General features: G+C 41.5%; 1 long non-coding RNA gene across 1 annotated transcript in view; it reads right to left on the minus strand.

Moving 5' to 3' along the window:
- Window positions 1–2813, minus strand: part of LOC148224370 (uncharacterized) — a 39663-nt gene extending 36850 nt beyond the window's left edge. The window contains exon 1 of the long non-coding RNA XR_015802484.1: window positions 2734–2813. This is a non-coding gene — a long non-coding RNA (uncharacterized LOC148224370). The remainder of the gene's footprint in view (window positions 1–2733) is intronic.
- Between the last annotated feature and the right edge of the window lie 9433 nt (window positions 2814–12246).

Genomic DNA, 12246 nt, shown 5'->3' on the forward strand with positions numbered 1-12246 from the left:
TCTATCGTATAATCGTACACAACATAATTGAGATAAATCCCAGCTTGGGCCATTTCTCAAATTGTTGGTTTAAGAGAATCCCTTCTTAAAAGACATCTGTGAAAAATAAATACAATTACATATACATTATTGGTTCTGTTTATTGCTTCCAGTAGGCATTAGGAAGTGTGTGTGCATTTGTGTTCATTTATGCAGTGATGCTCACAGCTACAGTGAATTATGGCATGTTACAGCCTTGAGTGTACTCTGAACCCAACTGCTTTCTCAGCCTGATTTCCTAAGGAAATGAGTCTTATATCAACATGAGATACTTCAATAACTTCTGAACCCTTTGGCCTTCATCAGCTAAACTTGACAAAGTTGATAGAGATTGAAAAGGTAGCAAAGCTCCCACTGGTGTGGGAAAACAGGTGGCAGTCTAAAAGGAAAGCCTATTAATACCCTCATACTGGGTATGCTGAAGCATGACTTTGCTCCATATTGGACTTCAGAGAACCCATGAAGAGAGCCCAAATCCTGGGTTAGGCACCCAGTCTGTTAGAAAACTCATCCTGAGTTTTGCGAACTACCTGCTTTTGATTAAAAATAAACATGAACTATCTTCTGGTGTGCTCTGTAACAAAACCCTTTTTTTCTCCATTAATTTATCTGCCAAAATAAGATTTCTACAGTTTACTTGTACCTTTTGCACAGCCTGTGGGATTAAAGTAGTGCTTCTCTTTCTGCACTATTTAGATGAAACTAAGGTGCAGAGAAGTTAGATGTGTCCCTTTGAAGTTTCTAAGGTTTGACGCAGAAACTGGATCACAAGCCAGTGATGTCTCTCCTGCCTAGTACAAGAATTTAAGCCTATACAGTCTTCTGAACCTGATGCAGAAAAAATAAACCTTTAGAAAAGCCTCAAATGTTTCTGGAATGAAAAAAAATCTCCTATCAGCGTTTGCCCAGGTGACTGCAATTTTATTTCCTCTCCAGTCCCATCAACACTGATAGCAACCCAGTACACAAAACAAAACAGTTTGAGGTAGGTTTTATCTATACTTTCAAATGAAGGGTCTGGCTACTCACTGATCTACACTACTGGTCAGCTAAACCCTCTTGTTTAAACCCTAAAACACACTGCAGTCTACAGTACTCTCTGGGGCTGACAGGTTCTTTTTCCCATATGGATCCCAAGGCAGGGGAACTTTTATCAGAGGAGCAAGATTGCAGCTTGTGTGTAGGAAACAAAAAAAGATCCTGCATTTTTTCTGCCCACTGTTATTTTGTGGACTAGTATGAGGTACTAATACTCCTGTCAAAAGTGTGTCATAAACAGCAGCTATATCATAAACAGCAGCTACAAGTCATGCAGCCTATATGACAACATGAAGCCTAGTAGAAGTTAAAGGTAAGACTCTTTTTCGTAAAATATGGACCTTGATCTGAATGTCTAAATGCAACAAGCTTGAATTTTTCTGTTTTCAGTAGGGTATTCTTTTTCCCTCTTCTGTTACGGAAGTAAGCAACTGTTTGCAAAAGGAAACTATCTGTAGATAGCAGAGTCTTTGCTGCCAGCTGAGGAGGCAGACACGCCTGTAACTCCCCTAGTAGCCTACAGGTATCACGCTTGACATGTGAGAGCTCATATGAGTTTAGCTGCATATAAAACTTCTCCCTTAGTTCAGGTGCAAAGATCATTTAGAAAGAAGCAGTCTGACCAAACCTGTGCACTTTTCAGCTTAGTATCCTGACGTTAAGGACGTCAAAAAATATTTCACCAGCAGAAGATAAGCTGTCAGAAAATTTTTATAATTCAGTATTCAAACTATTTTTTAAATTACTGTGACTTGAATTGCAGTAAGTCCAAGAGAGATGGGGCCCAGATGCCAGGCATTATACAAACACCTAATAAGAAACTGCGGCTGCTCTAAGTCACATACATCCTCATCCTGCAAATGCTTAGGACTATGTTTAACTTTACTGCTGTCAGTATTAATGGAGTTGCTCAGAGAACTAAAGGTAAAGAGAAGAGACCAAAGAGCCAGAGATTTAGAGACTGAAGTGTTTAGGTGTCTAATTCCCAATGGTCTCAAGACGTTAATGTGCATCTGGCCTTACACAACTTACTGACTTGAACAAATTTAACCAGACTCAAAGTAAGTGCAGACATTCACATCCTTGTCTTCCATACCACTGAAAACCTATTTCCAAAACACTCTTTTTAAATGACTCTACATTAGCTTATTTGTTCATTTTTTAACTGAAACACCAAAAATATCTCAATTGCACTTGGGCGCAATTTTCTTCAGTTTCTTTCAGGACAGGCTGTAATCGTGTCCCTAATGCCATTTGCTCAGCCCTCTATGTCCTGAGATCTGTTGGTTACTTATCAAGTGAGTGAAATGCTGTTCTGTTCTAACTGTGCTTATCATTACCCAAGGGATATATCTTTGTTTCACTGAGGAATCAGGGAGGAGAAAGGCTCTCCCTTGCTACAACCACCGCCTATAGCAGAGTATTTCAAAGATCACTGTTGATTAAGAGAGAGGAGACATTTCCTTCTGTTCTCTTATTCTCATTCCTCCCTCTCCCTTCTGGTGAGGCTGCAGGCTGAAGTCCCCCTGCTAGCCACATTCTCCCCTCTTTGCTTCCTCTCTTCTCTCACTTTTTTAAAAATAGAGGTTTCTTTCAAGTCCTCTACAGTTACAGTATTTTGGCCATCAAAGTCCCCTCCCAGCCATTTTCATTTACCTTGTGACTCTGACCCTTTGTAAGGCTGAGGATTTTCAGAGTAAACCGATCCCTGAGGTCCCCAAGGATGTTATTCTCATTTATTCACTCAGCCCTTTGAATGGAGCAGCCTGGGGTTGGCAGCGGTTCAGCAGCCCTGCATTCAGAGAGCACACAATCCTTTTTCTTTCAGGGGCCTTTCAAAATAAGACCCAAGGTCTGCTGAGGAGCTTGAAGGTCTGTCAGTCACGCAGCAAGGTACATTTCACTCCCAGCCAACACTGAAAGTGAAGAGCAGAGAAGGGATAAGAGCAAGAAGCCCACAGTAGATGAAAAAGGGGATCCCTCAGGATTATGCCTTCCTTGCCAGTGTGGCACGCTCTGGGGATGTCCCTGTCTGCTGCTACCCCCACCAACCTGGCCAGGACAAGGGCAGAGCGTGGCCCCTACAGGAACAGCTGTACAATGGACGCCCCCCTTCTCCAGGTGCTCAGTGGGCTGAGGGAACACCTCCAGTGCCATCTGTGCATCCACTGGCAATCATTATCTCTGACAGCTGGCCCTCCTTTTCGGGAGGGAAAAAGCCCCTTCTTTGCATTTTCATTGCAAAATGTTTGGGAATTGTCCCCTGGGACTGATAAGACAGAGACACGTCTGTGAGTGTCCCAGAGGGAGGGAGGGCTATAGGAAAAGGCTCATGGTTATGTACCACTGTACCTGCCAACTGGTGTGTCACAAACGGCTAAAATTACCAGCCGGCCAATTATCTGATTAAAGAGAGCCTTTCATTTGAGATTAAAAAGAAAATGGAAAAAAATAAAAAGAAAAGAAAAAAAAGAAAAAGGAAAGAAAAAGAAAATCCTGGCTGAAAGCAATACCTCTGCTAGGTTACCAAACTTAGTAGACATTGCGTTCTTTGCTTTTTTACTTTGGCAGTGATGAACAGCGGAGTTTAAAAAAAAAAAAAATCAAGGAACTTGGGGAGAATAAATATTTTACATTAATCAAACATTTTTCTACATCTCATTCCTCTAACACAACATGTTCTCATTTATCTCCCTTTTCACAAAAAGGCCTTATATTTTAGAAGAAAGAATGACTGCTCATTTTACATATTTCCATTTTAGCTCAACTGATTAAATAAGGAACCTTCTCCAGGAAAGTTATTCAGGTTTCATTAGTTTACAGTTGCCTTGGAATCCCTTTGAATTACAGCGAGCATAAATTAACGTTCTGTCAGCTAACATCAGAAGTACCTCTTTAAGGCTCCTGGACTCAACAACGGCTGCTAAGGTTTGGGAATAAATGTACGATGTGCCGGGGCTTCACCAGCTGGTTAATGACCTGCTGCAGTAGTTATAGGGCCCAAGACAGAGCTGAGGAAGATTAACTAATCTGGCCAGTCACTGGTGTGCTGGCTCAGAGTGCTGAGCAGCGTGGAGTGCGTGATTGTAAACTTTATTGTTTGACCTTTGCTGAATTAGGGGCTGGGGTTTTGGGGAGGGAGCGAGGGAGGGGGCTTAATGTTTTATTAATAACATTTCCAACGTTTATCCTTTCCTGTTTGAGTAACTGAAAAGGTAATTTCCAAACACAGGAGTCAGCAAAACTGAGTTTCTTTAAAAAAAATGCCGTGTTCTGTACACACAAATCAAACAAATATGGTTCAAGCTGCAAATTATTCCTGCATTGCAACAGGCAAAACTGGGGTCAAAAGTAGTTGTTCTTTTTCATTCTTGTCTGTTCATATGGTTCATCCTTCAGCTGCCAATCACTATAGCTACAGATTAAACCCTCCACAGAGTGCTACCTCTGCAAGCCACTAGCTCCAAAACCCCTCAAAGTTCAATAAAATCTGAAACTTTTCTGGTCTCACCCATCTCCATTGCATTTGATTTCCTATCCAGGCAATGTGAAAGAGTAACAGGAAGGGAGAGTGTTCATACAAGATTGGCATGGCCATGAAAAAAAATAGGTATGTTATTGTAGTTCCAGTGCAGCTAAAATGAATTCCCTTTTAACACATCTTAAATCCTTTCACTTTCATGCAACTGTTTACTCTGCTACCCAACCAAGGGCATAGCGACAGTATCTCTAAGTATAAAATATTTTTATAATGAAACACTCATCTTCTGGATTTCTTCATATGAAGGGGAAAAAGTATGTCTGATGTTAAACATATTTTCCTAGTTGGTTTCTGCTTTGGATAGAGGAAAAGAATTGGCAGAAAATATATTACCTTTTTGGTGTTATTCAAATTGTTACAAATCCAGTCTCCTGTCTTTCCCATGATACTGACCAGTACCAGCTTGGGTGGGCATCTGTAGAGTGACCCACCTAATGGAGAAATTTCCTCCAGTTCCAGGAGTTGGCTGCATAGATGAAACTTCAAAGCATTTATAAAGCTTCCAAAGTTCCTTCATTAATATTTTCTATTCGAACTGAACCTTCCCATTAACTCTGGAAATCTTTTTCTTAATCCTTCTAAACCATTTATGTTATGTTTCTAAATCTCCATTAATTTTAAAATAACTAAATTCACAGTAGAGTGCCTCTAAGTCACATTCAGCTGCTTTCTCATGCTAGAAGGATGAGCCTCAGAATTTAAACCCTTTGGTACCTGCACTGCTACTGGCAGACAAATGCTCTGCCCTTTATTCCTAGTGCCCAGTGTTATTTTGATGTTCTCTGCAGCCCAATTGGCTAATACAGTGGCTTAACCAAGCTGCAAGGACATACACCCAACACCACAAGGGTCAAAGCTAGACTGCTCTTCTGACACTGGGAGAACCTGGATTCAAATCCAGTCTCCAGATGTCAACATCCCTCTCACTTTCAGTGCAATGTTGTTCTTGTGAAAGGGCTGTCCATCTGCTGTGTCCCCATTCTTTCTCTAAGAAAGGAGGTATTTTGGTGTTATTGACACAAGAAGGTTCCTTTCCATGCAAACTGAGTGGAGAAACTCACTTAGTTCCCAGGAGTCCCTGCTTGACACTTCCAGCTTGTTAGCCTGTTTTTCCACTCCAAATCCATTCCTGATTGCTTTATTTTGCCTGTGTGCTAATCTGGGCTGAGCCTCTGAGAGAACTTTGTTAGGCTGGCTATTGCCAAGGTGCTTGCAACAGGACGGTGCAAGGACCCCTGGACAGGACACAACATCAGGAACTTGCCAGAACACTGTCCTGCAAGAGGGGAAGTTTAAAAATTACTGTTAGCAGAAGTATAAGGTATGATATCAGTAGCCAGAGAAAATGAGAAATTGCAGTGGTTTCTTTTTCCTTTTCCCACCCAGAATGAGTATTATATTTGGGATCAGCTGCAATTCCAAACAACGAGGGACAAAAGTGCTTATATGGATGCAACTAATGCATCTCATCTTTTCTAACTTGGGAAAGAGTACACCATACATCTGATTTTCACAGCTTTCCTTGTGTTAAGATATGACTGTCAGAGATATGCCATTCCATATTAGTTTGACCAACAGCATAAGGCTGTCTTGTTACTGCATGGGCACAGACAGGCTTTTCACATCCATACAACAGAACTTGGGAGGCATTACTGTATTGTGCAGTGAGAAGAGGGAGTTGCAGGAATTTAGAATCTTGGGCATTTAAGGGGAAGGTCAAGACATGTTTGCAAGGTGAAAGGAAAAAAACAAAGGAGAGACAATTTAAGATCACAGCCACACTGTGGAAAAGGAAAGGTTTTCTGTTACTGGGTAAACAAAGGGAACTCTAGGGGACCCAGAAAGAACAACTCTTAAAAGAAGAATCAGAGCAAATCAGGGGGTGAAGAAAGCTGCATGCAACAGAGATGAGGAGCAGAGACATACCTACTGTGAGAGTCAGAGATATGCTATGTGCAGCTCTAGGTTAGATGAAATGAGGGATACAAGCAGGACAACGAGCAGCACCTGCACATCCTTCCCCTTCCCACCTGTTACTCACATAGCTAGAGAAAGGGACAGTAACAGCACCTGGGCACTCAGGAAGAGACACATGTTTATCTAAAAAGTGGAAAAATGGGGCTGACACAGTAAAAAGATATCCTTCCTTTCCTTGTCATGTCTACATTGAGCCCAGCTCCTCTTCTGCCTCCTTTTGATTTTTATCCAGTCTGCCCCTTTAAAAACTCACAGAGTCATGTCTGAAGCTGAACTGGCTGTGGGAAACAGATATTATAGAAACCCCTCAGTGCCAATTTATTAATGTTACTGAGACTTGTCTACACTCAGAATAGATATATTGCTACAAGGGAGGCCTTCATGAAGCCAGAATCAGTACTCGTGGCTCTGCTGAGATGTAATCTACTGCTAAAAGCCCTGCTTAAACAAATGTTTGCATTGTAGGGCAGGTCTCCCCTGCCGGCCACTACAGCAGCCCAAAAAGCAGCACTTTCAATCCGGATACCCAGGGGCAGATCTGGAAAATTATCAACGACTCGGCAGTATTTAGTCATGGTTTTCTAAAGGCAAACCTAGCCTTGCTTGTGATGCAATTTGGCCGAAGGGTGGCATGCCCATCGGTGTCACTATGCCATGCACCATGCCACTGCGCCCAGCTGGGCAGCACAAGGAGTGCTGTGCTGGGCACAGGAGTGGGGGCATGGTGCTGGAGGCCATTCCACAGCCTTCCCAAGTGTCTTGCCTCTTTCAGCTATAACAAGACCTCTGAAGAAGCCCAGGATGAGGGGAAAGTGGCTGTATCATTCTGTCCCTCTCAGGTCTAAACAGGTGGACAAAGAATTGTCTCAGGCACAAAGCAACTACCCAGGAGCCCTGTTTCAAAAATGAAAACTACTTTAAACTTCCCCACTGGTAGTCCTTCACATCTTGGAACCATGAGTTGGTAGCAAACACAAAACTGAAGCTCACCGAGGAAAAAAAATGTCCCAGTAGTGGCCAGAAAGATTATAAGAATTAAAGAGTCTTATGCATGGAAACATATTGTTAATTTTTTTCAAAGACCCCATGAGAAAGAGCCGGGCTTTATTAAAACTGGTTCATTATAGCAAAACAGCTGATGCTCTGATCATTTCTCTTTATGACTCCCTGAGTTAAGCAGAGATTGTAAGCCCACTGCAGAGAACAACATCTATTCTGGAGACGGATGCTCACGTTCGCAAACTGGTGTAGGATCAGGGCCTCTTTCTTACCTTGTCTCAGTTCTCTCACACAGTGAAACTTCTGCAGCTTCATTCTGAGTACTTTGTTTCCTCACTTATCACTTGAATTTAGGACTAAAAGGAGTCATTAGATGTCTACTTGACTATAGAAGACCTGAAACTTTTACTACATACATCTGACTTGAATTCAGTAAAATGAAAATTACTCTTATGCAGCTCTTCCAGAGGAAAAAAAAATAAAAGTCTATGTTTAATCTGATGTTGGCAAGATAACAAACCTTTCCATCCCTTAATAGCCTCTTTCAGTGGTCAATCCCCACCTTGCTTAAAAATCCCCTCTTAAAACCATTGCCTCTTATCCTATCACAGGAGGCTCTGCTGATGTTATTTTTTATAACTCTACATTGTCACTATCTGCTTGTTCTCAGCCCTAGGTGTGCTTGGATGGCTATAGACACACAGACAGCACGAGGTTTCCAAGTCAAAATATGTCTTTCCTTGGGCAAGCTACTGTAATTGGAAATGGCTGACAAGCCCCTCTTTGGTCTGAAATAGAAGCAGCAAGCTTTAAAATTAAATGCAAGTTGAGAACAGTTATCCAGCTCACAGGAGGAGTTCAGAAGTCCTTATGCATGTGGGAAGGGCACTTTTTCATATGGTTTATTTTCTTTTAAATATGGGAAAAACATGGAGTGAAGTAGAGTTATGTTACAGCAGTCCCCCCAGCAGCAGTGCAAAGCCAGAGACGAGGAAAGCCTCCACCTTCAGCAAGCCCAGGGCCAGCTGTGCAGCTGGGGTTTGTCACAGCATCCAACACAACGCAACCACACGCCTTTCAAACACATTCCACGGGGACCTCCGGCTCCCAGTGGCACAGCCACATCCATGCAGGGTGGCTTGCAGGGGAAATAGCTGGCAGGCTTTCTCTAGGGCACGCTGCTGAAGAGCTGATGTGCCATGCTGCTGCAGGCATCTCTCGTGCAGCACTCTAGTATAGGATTACTGTTAATATGCTTATTCTGTTTCTCCTACAGCAGCCCAGGGACCATGACCAAAGCAATAGAGACAGCACAGAAAGGGAGGCTTGGGAGGGCTTGATAGGCAAAAGGGTGATGGATTCAGCATGGGAAAAATCAGACTTTCAGAAATGCTTTTGAAAAATCTTTTCCACCATAGCCAATGCTGTGCTCACGAGGAGTTTGCCATATACATTTAAGTCCACTGCACTCAGTTATTTTCATCCATAAACATGTTTAAGATTGCTGTCACAGTAGCCAGTACCACAGGAAAGAAGTTGATCATTATGATCTTATGTATCTTGGGTAAAATATTTTATGTAAAGCAAGGTAAAATCAATACCAATAATCAAACATTCACATCAAGAATATATAAACAGCACTTTTGTAGTCTTTATTCAGTAGAAAAAGCAGAAGATAAGTTAACATGCTGACAAAAATAGGACACTCTTAGCTTTCCCAATGAAATCAGAACTGAGAAGCTTTAGTTCTCTGAGGTACTTATTTGTTGTTGTTTCTTATTTTTACTTTATTATCCTTCTCCAGCCGTCACAATTCACAACAGGCTTAGAGAAAGTCAAGTGTAACTACAGGCACTGCCAGGATTATCTCTGTTGGTGTCACTATCAGTATGATACTTCTCACTAGATTTTTTTATCTGACTGGTGGAATAGACAAAGGCAATCTCTAACACTGAAGTTCTCTGACAGGAAGTACAAAACTGCTGTCTTGTTTTCAGAACAGGCTAATAGAAACCACAGATAAACAAAAGAGAAGTAATGTCCTGTTAATTTATTCTAAAAGAATCCAGTTAGTTTTTCCCCAGATGGATTTTATTTTGCACAAAGGAGACCAAAAATTTGTCTACTGCCAACAGACTTCTAATTGGATCTTAACTGGAGATACTGAGAGAGCATATAATCCAAGGGTAGTTTTTTTGTTACAGTACAAAACATAGCTGGAAATGACAAGTGATTTTCTGTGAGCTCTTACTATGCAAAAGTGACTTGACCAGCCATGTAAAAACTTGGGACAGCAATAATAGCAAACAACTCTCTCTCTATTGCAGCAGACCTCTCCTCAGAGAAAGAAATGAGCAAAGACACAGACTCTCATTCAACAACATGAAAAGGGTCCTGGTTTATTCTTCTTTACAGCTTCGCCATCCTGAGCGACTACAGGAAGCTCCAACTGTAGGGCCCAGCTGCAGGTTCTGGCTGCTGGCTATTTCCTGCTGCCCTGTGACTGCAAAGATTGGTTTGCAGACTCTGAACACAGCTTTCACCCAGCTCACCTGTAACTGCAGGCTCCAACTCCATCAGACTCAGGCCGACCTCATAGCAGATCTTTCACTGCAGCAACTCTCTCTCTTTTTTCCTTCTTCCTCAGGGCTCCTCTGCCTCCTCAAGGTTCTCTTTCTCCAGACCCTCTTCCTCCAAGATCCCCCTGCCCAGCCAGCCAACCCCTTTTATCACACTTATCTTTATTAGTCACAGCTGTGACCCATTAAAGACTGTTCTTCTTTTTTAGTAATTAGCACAACTGTAACTTATCAGGAGCAATTCACCTGTAATCTCTTCTTCTGCACCTACATCTCCCTCAGTTTTCTTCACAGTTTTTCATTGTATTAATCTAGATCACACAGACAATCTAAATTCCACTATGGATCCACAACAGTTTCATTAGCAAGCCAAGGCAAGATTGATCTGCTCTCTGTCATAACTTCTCGTAGCCTCCAAACAATAATCTTCAAACTTAGCTTCGCTGCCAGAGAAGCTACATGCAAAATTTCCACTGTGTAAACATTTGTCTTCTGCAGATTAATATTAGAAGTGAGCTGGATTCAATAGCTGACCTATTTCTCCTTTCCTTGACTATTAGGGAAACGAAAGCCTAAGAATCTGTTCCCTTGACTGAATCAAAGCCACTGAACATCTGCTTGGGAAGTTTGGATATGGATGAAGACTGTGGCTCAGACTCTTTCCCAAAAAAACTGACTGCTAAGTAATTGTGAATGAATCTCCTTTTTATCTTATCTATTCCAGCAAAATACACTTTAACAATCAAAAGTAATGTTTTATAACTACACATTGATGAAAGGCTTACTCCTATAAACAAATCAGGGAATATCATCAAAAACATTGTTTTACTTTACAACAGATGTATACATTCTAATACCATTGGATGAGACATTACACTTCTGAAAAATAAGAATATTGCTCTCTAATTCTAGGTTGTACTTCTTATTACCAAGGCTTTTTCTACCTTTGAGGAGATGAAATCATAAAGTTGTGTCCTTAAATGTCCTCCACCTTACACTTCAAGGAGATGCAATGACTCCTGTTAGAGCTTTGCATTGTAAAACAGCCAAGATACTGCTGTGTCCCAAACCCTAATGCACCTGTGTCAGGAGGGGCCCTAGGAATTTCCAGGTGCTAGAGAGCTGCTGGTTCCCCCTTCACAGTGTCTTAATCCCTGATGAATGTTTAGCTTCTGAAGTCAGTAAGAAGAACAGCTGACGCCAGCCATGGCTCTAAACCAGATGTGATTATGGCTTGCTAAGATGTATGATGTGCAAGGTTTTAGAACAGTGTTTTGAAGGCATTTCGAGAGATGGAGGAAGGTAGAAGCCACGAACACGTTATAAAAAACACAATAAATAAGTGAACCACTCTCAAGCAGGGAAAGAAATGACCCAGTCCCCTGCAAATGCACGCCTTAGTAAGCAAGGCTGGATCACTCCTCTCTGTAGAAAGGGAGCGTGAAAGTGACTATTTAAAGTTGTTCCACTGTTAATAACAGAGGCAGGAAAGATATGACTAAGGTACTCCCAGATCCATAAACTGCCTGAAAAAGTGGAATGGCTAAGGGGAAATCATCACTGTCAAACACAATCCTAGATAAGTGGGGAAAAACTGCTGTTAGCTCCTCACACACACACACATGTAAGCACCAGGCTCCACTTCAGAACCAGCCTGAGCACTGAACTAAAAATTTTTAATATAGCATTTTTAATCTAGCTGAACTTGGTAATTTACTTTGGAAAAGAAAATCCTTTGGAATAAAATAAGCAATGCCAACACTAAATATTAGGTACTGGTAATGCAGTGACACCTTAGATAACCAGCCAAAGGTCTGACAGAGAGCTGGGCTGCTTAGTAGAAGACATCTCCTGCTATTCAACTGAGTGAATAACTGAATTTTTGTTTGTCTGAACTCCTAAACAAAGCACTGCCGAAAAGGGGAGGAGAGTGAGAAAGGACAATATTTTGCTCCAAATAAATTAGATTTTTAGGAGATTCCTGCTAAACTGAAAAAAAAAAGAAAATATTTCCATTACAGTTTAGGTATTTTGAACAGAAAAAGGGCATTTTAAACAAAAGGCAATGATTTG

The sequence above is a fragment of the Sturnus vulgaris genome, chromosome 3 (genome assembly GCF_052056855.1).
Source record: "Sturnus vulgaris isolate bStuVul1 chromosome 3, bStuVul1.hap1, whole genome shotgun sequence".
Lineage (NCBI taxonomy): Eukaryota > Metazoa > Chordata > Aves > Passeriformes > Sturnidae > Sturnus > Sturnus vulgaris.